The 5455-nt window shown below is 38.7% G+C and overlaps 1 pseudogene; it reads left to right on the forward strand.

Annotated features, from left to right (window-relative positions):
- Nucleotides 1–1833: 1833 nt before the first annotated feature.
- Nucleotides 1834–2819, forward strand: LOC114197719 (olfactory receptor-like protein OLF4; annotated as a pseudogene).
- Nucleotides 2820–5455: the final 2636 nt, after the last annotated feature.

Here is a 5455-nt window from a genome sequence, read left to right on the forward strand (position 1 = left end):
TGTGCTCCGCGGCTCTATCACTTGCCAGAAGCGGCCGGCGGAGGCCCCTCCCCCACCGTCTATCCTCCCGAATATCGCCTCGGATTCACTTCTCTGCACGTCCTACCTTCCAGTAAGTGGTCGCTTCTCTGTTCAGATAGTTGTTGCTACTCTCCTCTTTGATCTCCTGTTGAGTTCGTAGGTGTTCAGAATGGTTTGATCCCTATTCAGCTGAATTCCTGAGACCAGAGGAAATCCAGGTCTCCTACTCCTCCGCCATCTTGCTCCGCTATGTGTTTTTTTTTATTATTTGGGGATTTTTTGGGTAACTTAAGGATTTTGTTTTTTTTTTCGATTTAAAATTTTACTTTTTAATTTCAGTATAATTGACATTCAGTGTTATATTCGTTTCAGGTGTCCAATATAGTGATTCAACCATTTTATACATTACTCAGTGCTCATCATAAGTGTACTGTTAATCCCCTTCACCTATGTCACCATCTCCCCACCACCCTCCCTCTGGTAACCAGCAGTTTGTTCTCTATAGTTGAGAGTCTATTTGTTTGTCTCTTTTTTCTTTCTTCATTTGAAAGAATTTTGTTCCTTAAATTCCATATATGAGTAAAATCATATGGTATTTGTCTTTCTCTGACTGATTTCACTTAGTATTATACACTCTAGATTCTTCCATGTTGTTGCAAATGGCAAGATCTCATTTTTACCCCTTAATACCTTTTAAATACTCCCCCCACACCTGCCCTCTCACAAGTACCACTTTGTTCTCTGCATTTGTCTGTTTGTTTGTTCTGGTTTTAGATTACATATATAAGTGAGGTCAAATGGTATTTGTCTTTGATTTATTTCACTTAATATAGCACCCTCTAAATCCATCCATGTTGTTGCAGAAGGCAAGATCTCATTCTTTCTTATGGCCGAGTAATATTCCATTGTATATGTATACATACCAATCTTCTTTATCCATTCCTCTAGCACTGGACACTTGGCTGCTTCCATATCTTGGCTATTGTAAACAATGCTGCAATAAACATTGGGTACATGTATATTTTCAAATTAGTGTTTTTGTCTTCTTTGTGAAGCAGCATTACTTGACCATGGGGTGGTTCTATTTTTAAATTTTTGAGGAATCTCCATATGTTTTCCACAGTGGCTGCATCAGTTTGCATTCCCACCAACAGTGTAAGGGGTTCCTTCTTTTCCAGCTCTGCACCAAACTTAGTATTTTTTGTCTTTTATGCTAGGCATTCTGACTGGTGTGGGGTGATAGTCTTATTCTTTTAGATGGCAAAAATGCAATTATTTTCCTTTTCAGATGTTCACTGTTCATATGTAAAAATGCAACTGATTTTTTGAGGGTTGTCTTTGTATCCAGTTACTTGGCTGAATTAATTTATTAGTTCTATTAGTGTTTTTGTGGCATCATTAGGACTTTCTACATATAAGATCACACCATCTACATACATAAATTTATTTCTTCCTTTCCAGTTTGGTTACCTTTTCTTTCTTTTTCTTTCTTTAATTGCTCTGGTTAGAACTTCCAGTGTTATAATGAGTAGAAGTCAGGAAAAACTGGCATCCTTGCCTTGTTCCTGATCATGCAGGAAAATGTTCCCTGTATCCCCAGAGAGTACCATGTTTGCTGTGGATTTTCCGTATACCACTTTAAGTTGGGGTAGTTTCCTTCCATTCCTAGTTTTTAATGTTTTTATCGTGTTCCATAAAATATAAACATTAATTTTTTGAGTGCAGAATATAAACAATAATGCACATGCCAGGTTAGTAACGCATGCTCGTGTCATGCTTTTTCTCTTTTATTTTGGTAGTCACGTCAATGACATGGGACTAGAGAATGATACACGAATTTCAGAATTTCTTCTTCTGGGATTTTCTGAGGAACCAGAATTGTAGCCCTTCCTCTTTGAGTTATTCTTGTCCATGTACCTGGTCACCATACTTGGGAACCTGCTCATCATCCTGGCCATCAGCTCAGACTCCCACCTCCACACCCCCATGTACTTCTTCCTTGCCAACCTCTCCTTTGTAGACATCTCTTTCATTTCCACCACCATCCCCAAGATGCTGGCGAATATACAAACACAGAGAAAAGGCATAACTTATGAAAGCTGCATCATGCAGGTGTACTTTTTCATACTTTTTGTAGGTTTGGACAACCTCCTTCCGACTGTGATGGCTTACGACCGGTTTGTGGCCCTCTATCACCCCTGCATTACATGGTCATCATGAACCCACGGCTTTGTGGACTGCTGGATCTGGTGTCCTGGATCATCAGTGTCTTGCATTCCTTGTTACAAACCTTAATGGTGTTGCGGCTGTCCTTCTGTACAGTCTTGGAAATCCCCCACTTTTTCTGTGAACTCAATCAGATGATCCAACTAGTGTGTTCTGATACCTTTCTTAATAACATGGTGATGTACTTTGCAGCACTGCTACTGGGTGGTGCTCCCCTGGCTGGGGTCCTTTACTCTTACTCTAAGATAGTTTCCTCCATATGTGGGATCTCATCAGCTGAGGGGAAGTACAAAGCATTTTCCACTTGTGCATCTCACCTCTTGGTTGTCTCTTTATTTTATTATTCAAACCTAGGAGTGTACCTTAGCTCTGCTGCTCCCCAGAGCTCCCACTCAGGTGCAGTAGCCTCGGTGATGTACACAGTGGTCACGCCCATGCTGACCCCCTTTATCTACAGCCTGAGGAACAATAAAATAAAGGGAGCTTTAAATGTATTTCTCAGGGGAAAGCCATTAAAGAGCCATTTTTCTTTTTTTCTTTTTTTATTATGTTATGTTAATCACCATACATGACATCATTAGTTTTTGATGTAGTGTTCCATGATTCATTCTTTATGTATAACACCCAGTGCTCCATGCATAAAGGGCCGTTTTTAAAGAAGTACCTCTGATTGCAGGCTTAATGCTTAACATCCAGCAATTGTGATTCTTATTTGGATCATGAAGGAAGAACTTAATCCCTCTATTTATCTCCTGGAGTTTCAATTTTTCTAATGTTCAACTGCTTTATTAAACTTTATGCTCCTTATGATAGCCAACAATTTTCGTGTTTTCTTCTTAATTTCCAAACTTCATCCTAACCATTAATCAAAACCAATTTATGGATTCATATTTGCCTCATGGAATGATGAACTGTCCTAGTTTTATGAAATAAACTACATTTGACAACTGAGGCCATTTTTTATAATTTTACTTTAGAGGAAATTCTGAGATCACACTGTGTTTGCCATTCCTTTCTATGTTACTACCTTAAATACTCTTCCTGATAATATAGACTTTAACCTACTAGTTTGATTTTTAGCTAGTCATGGGGCTTTGTGATCCTCATTAGGATCTCATTCTCTTATCAGCTCAGCATACACAGTATCCCTGGAACAGAATAGTAAGGCAAAATTGCTTATGAAAAACACCCTCCAAGGACGCCTGGGTGGCTCAGTTGGTTAAGTGACTGTCTTCGGCTTAGGTCATGATCCCAGAGTCCTGGGATCGAGCCCCTCATCGGGCTCCCTGCTCCTCGGGGAGCCTGCTTCTCCCTCTCCCTCTGCCTGCTCCTCCCTCTGCTTGTGCTCTCTCTCTCTCTGTCAAATAAATAGTATCTTTTTAAAAAAGTAACAACAAAAAAAGAAAAATACCCTCCAAGTGTAATCTACAAAAAGACAAATTCGCATAAACAAAGTGACTTAATATGGGCTCGGTATCAGAGAAGACGTGAAATATGGTCAAGTAAAAATTTTCTATCCCACCATATTTTATTGTGGAAAACGTGTCTTTGATGATGTTCATCTACTCATCTACTCAAGTGTGGGTTATTTGGTGTCCATGTTTAGAAGGTTTTATTAATTGTAGTGAAGAATTTAGTGGAAGATTTTATATTGTTTAGTTGGATGATTTTACTGTTTTTATTTGAAAATTTCCAGTGATGCCTACAAATATTACTCCTTCCATTGCCTTAAACTTAATATCTCCCCTTTTAAAGATGTCATAAATGTTATAGTGTGAGTGAGTGAACAATAAGTGTCATATAGTGTGAGTGAGTGAACAATAAGTGTCATTAATTTCTTTACCTTTCTTATGCTCTAAATTCTCTTCCATCCTATGATCAAGGAATGACTCAGACAAGAGTTGGAATTGCCCAATAATGCTCTGGGAATGGAAACTTATGACTGAGGGTCTCACAAGTATTTCCTGCAAAAACATACAGTTCTTTCCAACCTCTCCCAGTTACCTGGATGGGAATCTCAATGGCAGTCACTTTTTAGTATAGTTATCTGAGATAAATGTGAGTAACCAGGCCATTATGAATACTCCTTTCAAATATCAGAACAAATGTCAAAAATAAGAGGCAGTAGATTAGTCTCAATATTCTCAGTTCTGTTTACATTGATTCTTATTTCAGTCAGACATTGCTGCATAACAAGCCATGCCAAAAGGAAACAATATAAGGTAATGATTTTTTTTTTTTTTTTTTTTTATCGCATGGGAGTCTATAATGGGGAAGTCTTCTGGTCTCTGCTGATCTCCTCATGAGGCTGTGGTCAGTTGTGGGTCAGCTGGAAGTGCTCTGCTAATCCTGGATGTGTTCTCACATTTGGGGTCTTGCTGAGGGTAGGCTGGTCTAGTTTGGCCGTTGTTAGAGCAACTGGGCTCTGTTCCACATGTTGTCTCCTCCTACTGTAGGCTAGTCTGAACTTATATACATGGCAGAGGCAGGGCTACAAGAGAGCATCAGAAACACACGAAGGCCCCTTGAAGTACGCTATCGCTTTCATACACTATTAGTCAAGTCAAATAAAATGCTAAGTTCAATACAGATTCAAAGCTGGAGAAATAGACTCCACCTCTCCACGGGAGCAGCTTCACAGTCACATGGTCAAGTGCATGGATACAGACAAGTGGAATGGGGGTCATTTTGGCAAAAGGTCTACCAAAAGTGTAATTTTCAATTTAGTAAAGTTTTTTGGTGCAGGACACAAAGTCAACATGCAGAACAATATAGTACGGTATAATATAGTGATTCAACAACTCTACACATGACTCTGTGCTCATCAAGGTGAATGTGTTCTTAAGGGTTGAGTCGGCAGGATTTTCTATATTTAGTTCATATCATCTATAAATAAAGATACTAATCTTTTACTTTCTTTCTTTCTTTCTTTCTTTCTTTCTTTTTCTTTCTTCTTCCTTCATTCCTTCTTTTCTTTTCTTCTTTCTTTCTTTCTTTATCTTTCTCTTTCTGATTTGGATGCCTTTTATTTATTTATCTTGCCAGATTACTCTAGCTAGGACCTGCAGTATTACATTGGATAGGAGTTATGAGAGTGGACACCCTTGTCTTGCTACTGATCTCAGAGTAAAAGTTTTCTAACTATGAACTATTTGAATACAGTGTTTTTGTCGGTTTGTCATATATGGTCTTCTTTTAGGTTGAGGTA

This window comes from Eumetopias jubatus, unplaced genomic scaffold, assembly GCF_037043125.1.
Source record: "Eumetopias jubatus isolate StellerSeaLion01/CBP00866 unplaced genomic scaffold, mEumJub1_p1.0 scaffold_1, whole genome shotgun sequence".
Classification (NCBI taxonomy): Eukaryota; Metazoa; Chordata; class Mammalia; order Carnivora; family Otariidae; genus Eumetopias; species Eumetopias jubatus.